The 18,032-nt window shown below is 37.8% G+C and overlaps 1 non-coding gene across 1 annotated transcript; it reads left to right on the forward strand.

The window, feature by feature from the left end:
- The first annotated feature begins 353 nt into the window (after nucleotides 1-353).
- LOC141636640 (small nucleolar RNA R71) lies at nucleotides 354-460 on the forward strand. Its single transcript, XR_012541242.1, has one exon. It is a non-coding gene; the product is annotated as a small nucleolar RNA R71 (small nucleolar RNA).
- Nucleotides 461-18,032: the final 17,572 nt, after the last annotated feature.

The following is an 18,032-nucleotide window of genomic DNA, read 5'->3' on the forward strand; positions in this document are numbered from 1 at the left end:
CAACAGCAGTGTGGCCATCATTACTCCCACATCTCTCACATGTGACGGTCTCTCCTCTAGTAAGAACATGGACCCTCTGAGGCTCCCCAGCAGCTTGTAGCTCCAACTTGTCAAATCTAGCATTCATGGTCTCCAGCTGAGCCAAAACCTGTTTATTAACTGCATGAACTGTTCTAATCCCATCCCTCGGGTTACCATACTCAGCACTGTGATTTGCCATCTCCTCAATAAGGGACCATCCCTTATCATCATCGGTATTCTCCTGGAATCTTCCACTAGATGCTGCATCAAGTATGGCTCTTTGGTCGTCATACAACCCATTGTAGAATTGATTAGCTAGAAACCATGGGTCAAAACCATGGTGAGGAATAGACCTCACCAACTTCTTGAATCGTGACCATGCTTCATAAAAAATTTCATCGGGAGCCTGTCTGAAACTAGTAATCTTGGCCCTCAGCAGATTGGTGCGTTGTGGAGGGAAATATCTCTTGTAAAATGCAAGAGCAAGAGACTCCCAATCTGTAACCCCAGCAGCTGTGCGGTCCAAGTCAGTCACCACTCCTCCCCGGCTGAATCGGCTAAAGAGAAAGGAAATAAAACTTCCTTAATCTTGTCTTAAGTTACCCCTTAGTGGCGGGAATAGTAGAACAATAGTCCAGAAGACCTCCATGTGCTTCCTCGGGTCTTCACCACTACACCTCTATAAATATTTCTCTCCACCTGATTGATATAAGAAGGACGGATGTCGAATGTATTCCCATCCTCGATCCCTGAGATTAAAACCCTTCGGAATAGAGGATGCTTTAGGCACTGAATGACTGGAAAGCTTAGGCATCTTTACTGTAGAAATCGGACTGTCTTCGAAAAGAGAGTGATGTAGCTCTGGCTTGAAAGTACTCAAGTCTTCCTTTCGTGATTTCCTTTGCAGACGGAGTTTATACCTGAATAATCTCTCTAGCTCTGAATCAGCTGAAACTAATTCAAACCTGTCTGACCTGGGCATAAACAACACTGAAAGAAAATGAATAAGAACTGCCTCAAGGAATAAAAATTCCCTGAGACGGAAAAAATAAACGGAACGAAAACAAATAGGGCAATTGCCTCCCCGGCAACGGCGCCAAAATTTGACACGTCTGTCATGTACCTGTCAAAAATAAACTAACTAAACTAACTATATAGCTAGGGAAGTCAGGTCGATCTCCACAGGGAGGCAAGATATCTGTATAAGTCCGTCTATTTGGTCACAAATGGGGGGGTTGTTTGAATTGTTATCTAAACTACGATTTTTAAAGGAAAGAGAGATAAAGGGTAAGAGCAGTAAAAGCAAGAAATAAGGATAAAACTATCAGATAGAGAGGGACATGTCAGGATTTCGGTTCACTACGGTAGTCCAGTGACTCAGCTGTAAAAGACTTAGACGAATTAATGTAAGACGGATGTTGAAAGGTCCTTTCGGTCCACTTTCTATCCTAAAATACCACTAACTTAATTTTCATTCTCGTCAAGGTAGTCTACTGTTCATAGCAGGCCTATTTAGTCTAATCTTTCGATCTAGGATTAATTTTAGCCAGATTAAAGGTTAACTCAGAAGTGTGCACTCAACTAAGTCGAATACATACAATTAAATTGCTATGGTGACAGAGTCTTATAATCAATTCATCTGTTTCATTTACTACATCGTCACAATCCTACCGCAGATCCCCTAATCCCAACATGAAGGGGGTTTAGCTACTCATGTCGCTAATTAAACTAACAGCAGATAATTTTCCAGCAGTAAACATTATGAAATAACAATAAAATTGCATAAAGAGAAATTAGGGCAGAAGAATAATCGAAATAGAACAAATGATTAAAGCAACAAATGATTAACTATTATTAAGGGAAGAGAAGGGATTACAATCGTGCGAATTCCGGCGTAAAGAACACAAAATCCGAGCGAAAATAGATCCGAGAGCAAGGTTACAGTGAAGGCAAAAGCAACGTAGTAAGGTTTACAGTAGAAAGTTTAGATAATGAAAAGATAGATCCTAATGACCTAGTAAAGCGTGCTTAAATAGCAAAGTAATTAAGTTTAGCAAAATAAACATAACACGGGCTGTTTTAAAGCCCATAACAGCAAAACCACTCGATCGAGTGGTAAAACTGCTCGATCGAGTCCTTTATCTTCAAATCAGCTCAAGTCCGCGCCTAAATGCCTCGTAATCCGTGCCATGACGCTTCCCAATGTAGTATCTCACTCTAGAAAATCCCGTCTCCTCTAAATGCATGCAAAAAGGACGAAAAAGAGTACGATTCCACTACTTTCGCGTTCATTTCTACAAAATGGACAAAACGAACCAAAGTAGCCAATTCGGGGCAAAATACTACAGAAATAGTATAAAAATGCATAGAAATACGTGCTGAAATAGGCTAAAAAGACTATATAAAAATCACGTATCATCCTCCATGACTACATCTGCATCTGTCTTTGCTGCATCAGACGAACTAACTGTTGAATTTGCCTTTGAGATAACAGACCAGACGCCTTGCTGTCTAAGCAAATCTCTCATCTTTATCTGCCACAGCCCAAAACTATTTCTCCCAGTGAACTTTTCAACATTCAAAACATTCGTTCCCGACATCTTTTCACCTGAAAATCAAGAAACCCAAATAACGCCTAAAAGACAACTAACGCGGAAGCAGATCCCAAATCAGAACCTTAGCACCGGTGCCAATTGTTGTAACAGAGGCGTCCCGTTACCCAAACAGTTAATTGATAAGGAGATAAGAACAATAAATAACGAATGTAAATAAAGTTGACACACAAATTTACGTGGTTCACCAGTAAAATAACTGACTGCGTCCACCTTGCGAGGAGATCAAATTTCATTATTGTGGAGAAAATAGTACAACAGTAGACCGGTATACACGCGCTCAATATGAGCCAAAAGTATACCATATTCTACCAACAAATATAGTAGTCTCAAAGCATTAAAAGAGACTACCCCAATAAGATGAAGGACAAATAATCTTGAGGCCTACCAAGATCTGAACAAACTCCTCCGATCTTCAAAGACAGACGAACACCAATAATAGAGCCTTAACAAACCGAGTTTTCTTCTTCGAAGGAACCTCACAAATCGACCCTCTTTATTGTGCTCTCAAATCTCTCTCTTAATTAACCTAGAATAAAACTTAGGTCTTTATATATTTATTCCACCCAAGATAAAATATCTAGTCTAATTAAGAAATAAATACTAATAGAAATTATTAATAATAATTTCCTAAGCCACCCAAATCTTACGTACGAAACTAAAGCATAGAAGACTAGATACTAATAGGAAAATACTAGTGGGACCCACACCCACTAAGTTCCTAGAAACATAAACAAAGTCAACTAATACAACGCCTATTACCAATTTCTAGCGTCGATATCAGTAATGCATGCGACCCGTAGAAAATTGCTCACTCGCGCGGATACGGGTCTTCTTTTGACATATGTTCCTGTTTCATCTCCAATTCATCTCCAATTTCTTCCTTAGCATATTTCGTATCTTTAATTGTACCTTAGCTTAGTTTGTCTTCGACACAAATTCAAGGCACAAATTCCTAACAGTAATTGAGCTTTAGTATATCTTCTATTTTTATATACATATTTTTTTTTTTTCGTACACAATTTATTAAACAAATTATCTTTTTATACACAAATTATCGAACAAAAGCAGTGTCCAATGAAATCGTTCAAAAAGTTCTTCTCTTAAGTATATACTAGATTTAATGCTCGTGCGATGCACGGGCCTATATGTACATGCCTGTTTGTAGTTGGCCTAAATCGTTTATGAATTTGTAACTGAAAGATGTTAAAGTGTATGATCTAAAATATATGCTACTTCCGGCGATGGTCTACTCGTAAAGAAATGGGTCTCTTGTTAAGAGCAAAAGTTTGTATGATAGAAGGAAGGAAAATGATAAACATTGCTGTAAAAAAAAAAGACAAAAAAAAGAAAATGATAAACATTATTTATAGCCGAGGAGAAAGCTAACTCTATGATAATTAAATTTTTTATTAAAAAACTAATCTTATTAGAGCCTTATATTAAAGGGGTGATGTACAAAAATATTATGAATAGAATTTGAAATCTCTTATTAATATTATATTATTATATTAGATAAAAGAAATCAAATTGACACAAAACATATAAAAATTGGTGTTGTATCTCTTGTGCGGGCTATATGTGGACGTCTATATTGTTTATCCATTAGTCAATTTCCATTATGTTAGTACGTAGTTAAGAGTTTGGGTTCATTTAGGAAGATTTGTAGAGGTCTATTTTACTATATCGTATAATTTCTTTTTTTATTATTTTTTCGGGGAAGTAGTGGTTGATCCCCATAACACTGTGCAATTGTGAAATTAACCCCCATAACTTTCAATTGGAGTGATTAGGCCCCATAACTTACATAATAAGGTCTCGTTTGGTTGCCCCTTGTAAATCATGGGAGTTGGAAAATCCCATGAATTACAAAATTGTAACTTGTTTGCTTGCCTTTTTTTGTCATGATGTAGGCATTCCATTCTCCAAGTTAATTGCAAACTCCGGTGTAATTGAATTCCTACATGGCAACCAAACGGATTTTGTTAATTCACATGAAATTCACGTGGGAGTCCAATTACTATGAATTCGATATTCCGATGGAATTGTATTCCCACGGGCAACCAAACGAGACCTAAGTGAAATGAAACCCCTTTATCAAAATCTCACGAGAAATTCAATTTATCATATTACAAAAGTAAAAAGTGGTTCCAACACGTATACATATAACATACTAAAATCATATGTATTACATACTAAAACCATTTTTTTTACATACGTATGTAATTCGGTATGATTTTTTGGAAAAAAAAAAATTAACAATTTTATGTGTAAACTTTTTTAATTGTTGAAAATAGAAATATTTGAATAGTTTTTTCTCTTTTATTATATTTTTTGTCATGAAAATCTTTTATACCGACTTCAGATTTTGATACAACTAGCTAACAAAATATTTTGCAAATGAAATTTTTTAACAAAAATTTGAAAAATCTGGACTTTATATAAAAATAATAAATTGAATTTCTCGTGACCATTTTTGCAATTGAAATAATAAATCTGGACTGATGAGCCAAAATCGTATGCTCCCAAAGATAATATTTGTAAAACTTGTGACCTTAAACTAAATATAGTATATCGTAATAAGGATTGATCCACAGAGAAGGCGATGTAATTAATGTGTAAAAAGTAAAGAGTACAAGTAACAATAATATAGGGAGTTTTGAGATTGATTATAACTAATGAACTAATAAGAAAAAGTAATAAGTAAATGAGATGAATTCAGATGGTTAAAAGGTCTTGGGTCAACAATCCACTATCAACAAACTAATTGGTCTTCGATTGTCTCTAATTCGATTACTCTCAAGCACTTTATTGTGGAAATACAAGTTTCCCCTTCCTCTTAAGTTCAGTCAACTAACTCGAAACGCGATGACCCTAATTATTGAATAATCTAAGCCAAGTGTCTAGATTTAATCCAACAACAGCATTAACAATCCAAGGAAGCAATAAAGATAACGATCTTTAACATACGCGGTTAACGATTCGAATTGTATGTCTAGTCTCTACTTCGTCCTAATAACGATGAAACGCATACAAATTATCAGGGTATAGTTTGCTACTTTAGTCTAGATTAATTGAACAATTACGGATTCAATTTCTAAACATGCAATAGATTAAAGTAAACAGTTACTAATTGATCAGATTAGCAAGAGAAACAATAGTCATAAAATATGAGCAAGAGACATAAACAATACTTGAGAAATAAAAGAGAAAAAGAACAATCTCACAATTAATTAGTCAATAGCTTCAATCTGTCGATCCAAGAAAGGGGAGGATTAGTTCCTCATAATTTCTAAGTAAAAGTAATTAGGGTTCTTGAGAGTAGTTACCCAAATTACACTTATTGAATGAATAATAGTCTCAATGATAATATGAACTTAAAACTTAACCTAATAATAATTATTCCTAAAATAATAATAATAATAATAATAATAATAATTCTTATCTGAAAGTTGGAAACAAGGGGAATAAAACACGAGTAGAGCTGAGACACGGGCGACCCGCGCCTCAGCCCGCGATTGTAATACTCCGTATTTATAAGTCTTTAGGTACTCTATCGAGTAGCCCTTACTCTGTCGAGTATGGGCAAGTTGCGGAATAAAATAGTTTCTGACTGTTGGTACTCGATCGAGTAGTCAGGGCACTGATCGAGTAGGGGTACTCGATCGAGTGCCTTGGGTACTCGATCGAGTGTCTGGTTTTACGGGGGAGTTTTCTCGGGTTTTGTTAATTACGCGATTAAGGTATTTAAACATATTCGTCATTGTTTTAAATCACTTTTTACAAAACCTAAAACCTGTTTAAGAGAGAAAGCAACTAGTTCTTCTTCCTAATCGCGTTCTTGACAATTCCCCTTGAGTTCGACGGTCGGTTCGTATCGTAGTTCGTGTCGTTGGATTCCTTGCGTCGAGGGTAAGCTTTTAATATAATTTCTATAATGTTTTGTTAAGATTGATGAAACCCTAATTTAGGAATTGGGGTTTTTATGAGTAGTATTTGAATGGTAGCATCTATGTGTTGTATGATAGGAGGAGAATTCGTAGAGGAGCCGTTTTGATACAAATTTGTAGATACCGTCTGCGTGTTGTGCTTTCCGGTAGGATTTCCTACTCGATTAGTCCCATAATGGGATATTGGTGATGTCTTTGTAGTTAGTTGTTTGATATGATGATTGTGATTGTGATTGTGATTGTGGTTATGTTTGTTGATGGTTCTCGAGATGCGTTCTCGGCTGAGTGGGGTCACTTGCGGGAGTGATCTCACGCCCTAGTTTCGCCCTTCGTGGAACCCGCCATGAAAGGGGATGTGCACATTAATGGACAGGGTTATCGCTCGTATGATGAGCGGGGCTTAGGTGGGAACGGCTGCGGTCCCCATCGGCAAAGTCGGTCCAAAGGACAATCGATTGAGATGATGGGAATTGGTTGGTGGTGTGTGTGTGTGTGTGTGATTCGGTTCAAATTGTCTGTTTATCTTATTGTTGATGTATATAAGTTGTGTGATTAGTACTGACCCCGTTTAAATGTTTTAAAAACTGTGGTGATCCATTCGGGGGTGGTGAGCAGTTGCTTGGCAGGTATATCTTGGATACGCGTGGGATCTAGCTGGGGATGGAGTCATCACATATCAGAGTCTTAGTCTTCCGCTGTGTTTGTTAGGACAGTTCCTTTCAGTTGGTTTATAGTTTGAGAACAGTTGTATTTTGCTTACAGTTGGTTTTGTAATGTAATCACTTAAACTTATTTAATAAAGTATGTTTCTTCATTGTCTTATGATTATCATGCCTCGGGTAACCGAGATGGTGGCATCCTTATACCTGAGTGGTCCTGGTAAGGCACTTGGAGTATGGGGGTGTTACAAATGGTATCAGAGCGACGATCCTGAAACCTGTAACCAATGAACTTAATGAACATAGGGAGTCAATTAAAATGAACCCGGGGTAAAGGTTGTAGGAGCTAATGCAAAGACTTGGGAGACGTCCTAAAGTCGCGAACTCGCCCTACAATTTTGAACCGGTCACCATGGGATAAGTGTCGGGATCGTTATGTGCATATTGTGTGCTGTGTGTATCTATGTAGTAGTATGTTGCATGAATTGATGATGATGACGTGAATTATATGTTGGTGGATTGTAAAGCATGAAAGTATAATGATTGATACATGTAATTTGTCATGTTATAGTTATGTAAGGGAAAAGTGTTTTGTCTATATATATATATATAAAGCGATGTGTAAGTCTACATGTTGTTGTTGTCGTCTTGAGTAAAAGTACAGAAGGTTGGGAGTGTAAATTGAACATGTGCTGAGTGAATATGTTGAACGAATATGGTGGATAAATATGTGGTATGATGGATGAATTAGTGGAAAAGATGAATCATCGTGGTAGTAACATGTGAATAGGGGACTTGATGTCATGTATTTGTGATTTTGTTTACGAAAAGTGATAGAATAAAAACATGTGGGTAAGTCATAATTGGCAAGTTAGATAAGTTATGTGCATGATGAATGTTGTTGTTTGGCTTTTGAAAATAGTAACATATGATTATGAATACTGGTTTTATGAGTTTTGGATTGGTTTTGCTTGCTTGGTTGTTGTTTAAGTTGTTTGGAAGTAAAATCAAGTAGTTGTGTTTTTCGATTATAAAGAGGTTGTCTTTAAACTGTTATAACTTGAGATTCATAAATGATTTTGATGTGATTCCAATTGAGGTGATAGCTTGTCCTTTTACGATTCTAACGATAGGTCACACGCCCAAAACGACCAAGAAATGAGTGAGTTATGACTGTTTTACGAAAATTGGACAAAGTCTTGAGAATTGGGGTACTCGATCGAGTATCCTAGGTACTCGATCGAGTAAGGGGGCACTCGATCGAGTACGTTAGTTACTCGATCGAGTAGCCCTGGTGATTTGTTTTACGTGCTTCGGATCTTGACCTACTCGATCGAGTAAGTCCCTTACTCGATCGAGTGGCCTCATATTCGATCTAGTGACCCTTGTTTTGGGTCATATGCTTATCTTTTGACTTCGTTGCATACTATGTTTAATTCAAAGTTATTATTTTGCTTCTTTATGCATTGTTTTACATGTATGTTGGTCTTGACGCGTAAGTTACCCAATCTTGTGGTGTAGTGAGTGACACACCGTGGTGAGTATGAGTTCGGTGGGAGGACATGAGTTATACGTGGTTGTAATAGATAGTGGAAAAAGAAAAGGAAGATTGTTATGGCTTAATTGAGACATAGAGCATGTTTTCTGAGATGAAATGAGATGAGTGATATGAGTGTGTGTTGAGTAACGTAAAAGTAAGTGAATGTGGGCAATGGATGATGTGAGTCTAAGGAACGTGAGAACGAAAGGATTGAGAGTAAGGATATGGATAGTGACAACTTGAGATGTGTAAAGAATTATGGAGGGAGGTAGTTAAGAGCCGTGTGGGTTAAGAATATACATAATGAAAGTTCGTTTTAAAGGGGTTGAGAAGAGTGGTATATAGTGAACTTTGTGGAGTCATGTCGCGGGGTGGAGATTTGGCTTTTTAAGAGAGGAAACTACTGTGTGATTTCCTTGGGCAATTAATGGTACAAAAGGAATTCTGATTTCTAGAGAGGTACAAAGGAGATGCAATTGTTAGAACAATGAACGTTGATTTTATGGATAAACTAGAGGCAAGGGTGATTAATGGCATAATAAAATAATATTTATGGTAAGAAAGAGTGAGATGATATCGATATGAAATAATGGGGTTTGAGTTTTGGAGCAATGAAAAGGTAATCGGAGCACTAAAGAGTTAGATAGAAGTAATAAGGAGCTGAGCTATTAATGGTATTTTTGAGTATAACGAGAAAAGAAGGATAAAAGTAAGTTGAGAAAAAGTTCACCAGAGTTATGTGACATAAAGTAAGGAATCGTCGAGATGTATGATACTATCAAGGGTAAGTAAGTTAGTAGTTATACGAAGTTTCAGACAACATGATTAATCATGAGTTTCGAGGAATTAAGGGAGTACGAAGTTGGTGGAGTATTTGCACGATACGAGATTTTTGGTGGAGAATTAGATGATGATACAATTAAGGATAGTATTGGGAAGAATGTTGAGGTAATTTTGTTAATGGATTGGATGTTCGTTATTTGGGATGTCAACCAAAGATAGGAAACAAATCGTGATGTTTAGAGATGAGTGTAAGAGGTTTGATGCCCTGGACAAATGTAGTGTTATGGTTTGTGACTAGTGGTTAAGGGTAATGGTATATTAGAAAGGTAACAATTCTAAAGAGGTTGATTTTGCAGAGACCAGTTTGATAAGTACAGATTATGAAAGAGTATAAGATGTGGTTATATGAGGCGGTTGTTAGTAGTTGAGTATTAATGGTGTGGCTACATTTGGCAGAGGGTGATGGATATGCGAAAGGGAGAATATGTTATGAGGTGTATACGAGTTAAGCTCGGGCGACTGGTAACCTATGTTGAGTGGTAACTTACGTGATCAGGATTGACTAGTTGGTTGTGATTACGGGTCTATGATATGTGTAAATGTTTGGGTGAGGTTCTGACCTCACAAGAAGTGGTATGGTGTGATAATTATAAAGTTGTTTTATGAATGTTCTGTAATATATATGTTGGACACGGTAATTTAATTGAATGATATACAAAACGGTAATAATTTGATTAATTGACATGGCTAGTTATAATTTTATGTGTATTAATAACACATGTGTATTCCGTGAAATGGTAGAGATGATGCTCATGAGATGCTTATCTGTGTATCCATATAATATGTTGCGTGGTGACTTAATAAAGTAGATTTGAGTAAGTTTTTCTTGTCCGAGAAGTTATCTTTGAGTCGTGTTTATGGGATTGTGTGTGTTGTGATGTCTATCGATGTGGTTGTGGTGCCTCGGGTGGTGATCCGGGCACGATATTTAGTGTTGTGATGCGGGTATTTTCGCACTACGGTGTGCCTGTTGGTGGCGGTGTTGTGATGCCGTCACCGGTTGTGGTGGAGTCGGCGGGATGATTATGATACGAGTTTTCGAAAGTGCATACCAGCTTTATACATAGATTGTTGTTTTGTTTGTCGTTGTTCTTTGTGAGTTTTGGTTGAACATATAGACAGGTTGTCTTGCTTATTGATGTTTTCTTTACCAGGTTAAGTTAAGAATGAGGTAGAGTATGATATGCAATAGAGTTGAATATGTTTTCGTTGTTGTCATGGTATAGTGATGTTCTATTGATGGGATACGGTTGTGAGAGGTTGTTACAAATTTTGATCTTGTTCTAGATAAGGCTTTAGTAGACATGGTAATGGAAAATGATTCGTGGAACATGTGTTGTAATGATCTCAAGGCGGCGGGAGTTTATAATCTTTTGTTGGGACAGTGAGTGTAGGGTGTTGGGGGAATTAGTGTCATATTAAGTTATGTATGAGTTTTGCGGTAATGACGGAAAGAACTTGAGGGTCTGGAATGAGTGCACGTAACAAGTGTGGATCGTGAGTTATGCTTTTGATGACGGGAGATTCATATAGTTTATATAGAGAGGTATGTCATGTTGCGGTAATGTGGAAAAGTTGAAGTTTTGGGTTAAGATAAAGATTTTGAGGTATAGGTTAGGTGGTGTGACGAGTGAATTGAAGTATGAGAATTGTTTAAGTAAGAGAGCCTTGGATACATGCATGGCGAGTGTTTAGAGTATAGGTGATTATCTATGACATGTGATGATGATGAGAATAATGAGAAGATATAACTAAGGATATAGTATTAGTAGGTTACGAGGACGTAACATTTATCTTAAGAGGAGTAGGATGCGATAAAAGAGATTTTGATGGTTGTTCATATGGTAGTATATTTGGAAGTAGAATGTTGGTGTAGCATAAGATATTGATTTGTATATGTTGTGGTTGATAGTGTTAAAAGGTCACGGACGTGCTTGTAGTAGTTTGATGTTAGGAATGCGAGAATACCTCGGTAGTGTTGACAGTTGGATGATGAGATTATGAGCGTGAGTAAACTTCGAGGACGAAGTTCCTTTTAAGGGTGGTAGAATGTAACATTCCGTTTGATGTCTATGAGTGTCTTGATTTTGGATTTGATAGTGGATGATATTATGGAGCTAGCAGCGTTAGAGGACGGTAGTTGGTTATGTATGGAGTTAGTGTCGTGAGAGATATACATGTGGTGGATACGATATCGTGAGTCATGTTAGGGAAGTAAACATAGTTGGTGGAGTGGGTGTTAAAAGTTCATGTTTTCTGTTTGATCGAGTTCTTGAGTTCTTAGTTATGTTGTTGTGTCTTGGTCGAGTTAGTATGGTTGTTTTTATGTATGGGTTGAACTTCTGGGACGAAGTTCTTTTAAGGAGGGAAGACTGTAATACTCCGTATTTATAAGTCTTTAGGTACTCTATCGAGTAGGCCTTACTCTCGTCGAGTATGGGCAAGTTGCGGAATAAAATAGTTTCGACCATTGGGTACTCGATCGAGTAGTCGGGGCACTCGATCGAGTAGGGGGTACTGATCGAGTAGGGGTACTCGATCGAGTGCCTTGGGTACTCGATCGAGTGTCCGGTTTTACGGGGGAGTTTTCTCGGGTTTTGTTAATTACGCGATTAAGGTATTTAAACATATTCGTCATTGTTTTAAATCACTTTTTACAAAACCTAAAACCTGTTTAAGAGAGAAAGCAACTAGTTCTTCTTCCTAATCGCGTTCTTGACAATTCCTGAGTTCGACGGTCGGTTCGTATCGTAGTTCGTGTCGTTGGATTCCTTGCGTCGAGGGTAAACTTTTAATATAATTTCTATAATGTTTTGTTAAGATTGATGAAACCCTAATTTAGGAATTGGGGGTTTTTATGAGTAGTATTTGAATGGTAGCATCTATGTGTTGTATGATAGGAGGAGAATTCGTAGAGGAGCCGTTTTGATACAGCTGTAGATACCGTCTGCGTGTTGTGCTTTCCAGGTAGGATTTCCTACTCAGTATTAGTCCCATAATGGGATATTGGTGATGTGCTGTAGTTAGTTGTTTGATATGATGATTGTGATTGTGATTGTGATTGTGGTTGTGTTTGTTGATGGTTCTCGAGATGCGTTCTCGGCTGAGTGGGGTCACTTGCGGGAGTGATCTCACGCCCTAGTTTCGCCCTTCGTGGAACCCGCCACGAAAGGGGATGTGCACATTAATGGACAGGTATATCTTGGATACGCGTGGGATCTAGCTGGGGATGGAGTCATCACATATCAGAGTCTTAGTCTTCCGCTGTGTTTGTTAGGACAGTTTCTTTCAGTTGGTTTATAGTTTGAGAACAGTTGTATTTTGCTTACAGTTGGTTTTGTAATGTAATCACTTAAACTTATTTAATAAAGTATGTTTCTTCATTGTCTTATGATTATCATGCCTCGGGTAACCGAGATGGTGGCATCCTTATACCTGAGTGGTCCTGGTAAGGCACTTGGAGTATGGGGGTGTTACAGCGACCTGCGTGAGTTTCTGTCCATAATGATACGTCTTTATTCCTTGAGCATGAATCAATTGAATGCTGGGCCTTCAGTTGACAAACCCACGTGATCTTTTACCTATATGTTGGGCAGTCCAATTGCTTCGCCAACTACTCCAACATGTAAATTGTACTTCTTATTTCTTCCTCCTTTCTTAGCCCAAAATCATTTGATTTCTAAATAATTTCTTAACTTCACTTTATCACTCCCAAACATAATTAGTAAGATCAAATGTGATTTACACAATTAAAACCTCTAACAACCAACTTATTCCAGCAATGATGACCTCAATCGACACTTTTATAACGTATTAAACCCGTCTTATCAACTTCCCCACACTTAGATCTTTACTCGTCCTCGAGTAAACTCAAAGGACTCATTACAAGCTCATGCCAACACCGATCCACAGAAGCGTGAGAAAATCAACAAGACTCACAACGCTTGTACCAAACGGTCTTCAACACAACAAGGAGTGATTGAACAATATTGGAAGAATTCTCTTCTTTTACCTAAATCTCTCATTTTGCCTAAGAGCGCCCGCCCTTGCGGGTTTTCACTCTAGCTTATTTTTTTTCAACCCCACTCTACTGTCAGTGGCACACAACTCGATTTTTCATTTTACCCGGAGCGCCCTTTCGGGTTTTCACTCCGTCCAATCTTGCCTAGACGCCCTTTCGGGTTTTCACCTAGCCGGAATACTTTTCTTTCTTTTTTCATTTTTTTTTTCTTTTTTTCATTTTTTTTGCTGAAATAAATAACTGAAATAAACACACCACACAATTACAAATGTATACAAATCGGAACGGAACGATTCTCCCTCCCCACACTTAAATGAAACATTGTCCTTAATGTTGCAAGGACACAATATAGGGAAAAGGAGAACAAACCTCAGTCAGACGACTCAATAGACATGTCAATTCTCAACACCGAATGAAATAGAGCAATTCACACACCACACCTCCTCCCCACACTTGGCCATTAGCATATTCCATAAAACACAATCACACAAGGCCAACAAAAGATAAGAGTAACCAAAGAAGACTAACGCCCCTTATTACTCCATCCTAACAAAACCCTAAATCATAATCTCCTCTACACCAAATCAAAAATCCATCCAACCGCATTAGCAAGGTTCACACAACAACGCACCGCGGTTTCTCCACACCTTAGCCATTATCCTACTCATCCGGCCTTCTTTGTCTCCCTTCTTATGTCGCCAACACCAGAAATCAGGGTAGTTCCGATTGTTTTTTTTTTTTGTCTTTTTTTTCACCTCTTTTTTTATTTTTTAAGAATTTCATTTTTTTTTTGAACAAAAATTGCACACAAAAATCTATGGGTTGCCTCCCAGAAGCGCTGTTATTTTACATCGCTGGCTCGACATCTCGCGGAGTGGTAAACCACCCGACTTAAGTAAAAGTCTAGAAAATTACCTTACCAATGGAACGGGGTGAACACTACCTGATTTGATATATATGACTTGTGTTGCTTTACCGGAGCCCTTCCGGCGAATTAGTTTATCAAACCAAGTCTTACCCTTCCTTTTACCAGCCTGAGCATCTTTAAGATTCTCCCATAGAAGGATACACCTTTTCAATTTAGGCGGAGAGTCCTGCAAAATTTCACAAGTTTTGCTCGGAAGTGGTGGCTTCCGGCTTCTCATAGAAGTATGGTTAGTAGAAATAGCACAAAGAGAATAAACCGCAGAGCTAGTCAAATTAGGTGGATTAATTTCAAATTTAACCACCCTCCCATTAAACTCCATAGTCAAGGAACCATTAGAAACATCAATTCGGGTTCCTGCGGTCTTTAAGAATGGTCGACCCAATAAAATTGGGACTCCATCGACCTCCTGTGCCATATCCAAAACATAGAAATCAGCTAGAAAAACCAACTAATCTACCTTAATCATTACATTCTCTACTACTCCCCTAGGGTGAACACTAGACCTATTATTAAGTTGGACTACCACCCTAGTACTCTTTAAAAGACCAAGCTTAAGAGACTCATAAACATGGAATGGAATGACATTTATCAACGCTCCTAGATCTAACATGGCTCTTTCAAACTGTTTATCACCTATAGTGCAAGGTATAGTAAAGACACCCGGATCACTACACTTAGGAGGAGTCTTACTCTTAACCAAAGCTGACACAAATTCATTAGCTTTACCCTTTGCCTTTTCCAAACTACGTTCCTTTTGATTTATTTTAATTGTACAGAGTTCTTTTAAAAACTTTGCATACCTAGGAACACTCTTAATCAAATCAAGTAAAGGAATATTTACCTCGCATTTACGAAAGGTTTCGTAAATATCAGTGTCAGGCTCCTTCTTCCTTGTGTCCTTCAAAGCCTCAGGAAAAGGTGGCAGTGGCTCATATGAAGGCATGGATGGTGTCACCTCCTTTGAATTAGATGCATCTTCTTATCCTCCATCTTTCAGTAGCTTATCATCTTCCACCACTAACTCCTCTTCTTCTTGAATAGTCACCACCTTAGGCTTAGCTATTGGCTTTTCAATCTCCACCAATTGTATACCATTTCTCAATGAGACGGCACTCACATTCTCTCTAGGATTCAGAACTGTTTGAGATGGTAAAGAACCCGATTTTTTAGCTTCCAACCGATTGACCGCAGTAGCCAATTGACTAACTTGATTCTCAAGATTCTTGAAATTTTGCTTATTTCATGCTCTATCTTGAGTGACACTGATGGTAAGAGCCCGAATCATGTCCTCAGTAGATATTTATGAGGTCGGTGTAGCTTGTGGTGGTGCCTGAGGTATGGAGGGTTGCTCTTGTGGTCGCATAATAAATTACCTCTAGGAGGGCCAGATGATGGGTTAGCTTGAGAATTTGCCCAACGGAAGTTGGGATGAGCTTTCCATCCTTCATTATAAGTATTAGAGTATGGATCCCATTTCTTGTTTGGAATACTATCTCATACACCATTCATCGTCTGAGAATCACCCTCTTGCATTTGAGGGCACGAATCGCTCGGATGACCCTTAGTAGAGCATATACCACAAATAACAGTCATTTGTCTACCAGATAACATATCACGAAGAGTGGAAGCAATATTATCAACCTTTTCTTCTAAGCCAGGATTAACACCCATAGCACTCACTCCTCTCCAGGAAGGTCTTCTCTCAAACTGTCTAGAGGTCTCAGCTAGCTCTGTGATAACCTCCCAAGCTTCATCTGGATTCTTGTTGGCTATATTTCCTCCACAAGCAGAATGAATCATACGACGGTCATCTTGGTTCAGTCCACCACAAAAGTACATTATGAAATCATGTTCGGAGTAACCATGGTAGGGGCAACTGGCACATATGCTTTCTTCATACCTATCCAAGTAGTGATACTCGCCGGTGGTAGATAGTTTATTAACCAGTCTCTCGCATTGCCTTTCAACGAGAAAGGAAAGGCTCTCAATTTTAATTGCTCATCTGTGACATCAACTGGCTTCATACAGGTGCACACAATATGAAAGTCCGAAAGATGCTTATTCGGATCCTCAATACTCGTCCCACTGAAACTTGGTAATTGATGTATCAAACCGGATTTCAGTTCAAAAGTAACTCCATCATCCAATGCTGGAAAAGTGATGCATAATGGTTGAATGTTAAGATTTGGAGCTATGAGCTCCTTTAATGTACGGGTCTCTCGGGCCATATTCTCAGTGGTAATAGAAATTTCCGACGTATCTGAATCAGAGTGTATATCCTACTCGGAATCTGGGTGCTAAAAAATAACTAACTAGCTCCCACTGATATGTCTCAACCTGAAAAGTGTCCGTTCAATCTCTGAGTTGTAAGGCTCGAGTGGATGGTTAGTAGAACGGGTATTATGCATAAACAAAACTAAAACAAAACAAAGACTCTATACTAAAAAACACACAAATTAACTATTGCCTTCCCCGGCAACGGCGTCAAAATTTGGTGAGCCGAAGTCGTATGCTCCCAAAGATAATATTTATAACACTTATGACCTTAAACTAAATATAGTATATGGTAATAAGGATCGATCCACAGAGAAGGCGATGTAATTAATGTGTAAAAAGTAAAGAGTACAAGTAACAATAATATGGGGGGTTTTGAGATTGATTATAACTAATGAACTAATAAGAAAAAGCAATAAGTAAATGAGATGAATTCAGATGGTTAAAAGGTCTTGGGTCAACAAACATCCACTATCAACAAACTAATTGGTCTTCGATTGTCTCTAATTCGATTACTCTCAAGCACTTTATTGTGGAAATACAAGTTTCCTGTGACACCCTTAAAAATTAGCGATAATTAAACGCGTAAATTCTACAGAAAAACTGACATGATGTGTTTGTAATTGGTTCAACTAGACAAAACCTGTAATTTCAAAAAATTTTCTAAACCAATCACAAACATTGCCAACATTCCCAAGAGGCGGGTGCCAAAACCTGCAATGCTAACGAACTAATTTACATGCCATAGCTAACGATAAGAAAATGTAATGATACAAACCCAAAATAGAAAAGGGAGACATATGTCCCTTCAAATTAAATACAAAACCAAAAGTTAAAAGGTTTACTATAAGAATAGCCAAACTAGGTCCAAAGTTCTCTTGCTCACTAGCTCGTCCGTGAACCCCAACTAAGCATCAAGTACCTGTCAATCGCATTTTATACAAATACGAAAGCCACAATTCAGTGGGGAGTAACTTCGAGTCCTCCCAGCCACGAATCGTCATATTCAATGTAACATGTAATGAAACATGTAAACAACATGATAAATAATTCAATTATCAATTATCCTAACATATGAGTCCTAACTGACCAAACTAAACTATCATGTGAAACATATAACAAGCAAGAATCAAACTTTATCAATTGTAACCGGCTTACATCTCACCTATTACAATTCATAAAAT

This window comes from Silene latifolia, chromosome Y (assembly GCF_048544455.1).
Source record: "Silene latifolia isolate original U9 population chromosome Y, ASM4854445v1, whole genome shotgun sequence".
Lineage (NCBI taxonomy): Eukaryota > Viridiplantae > Streptophyta > Magnoliopsida > Caryophyllales > Caryophyllaceae > Silene > Silene latifolia.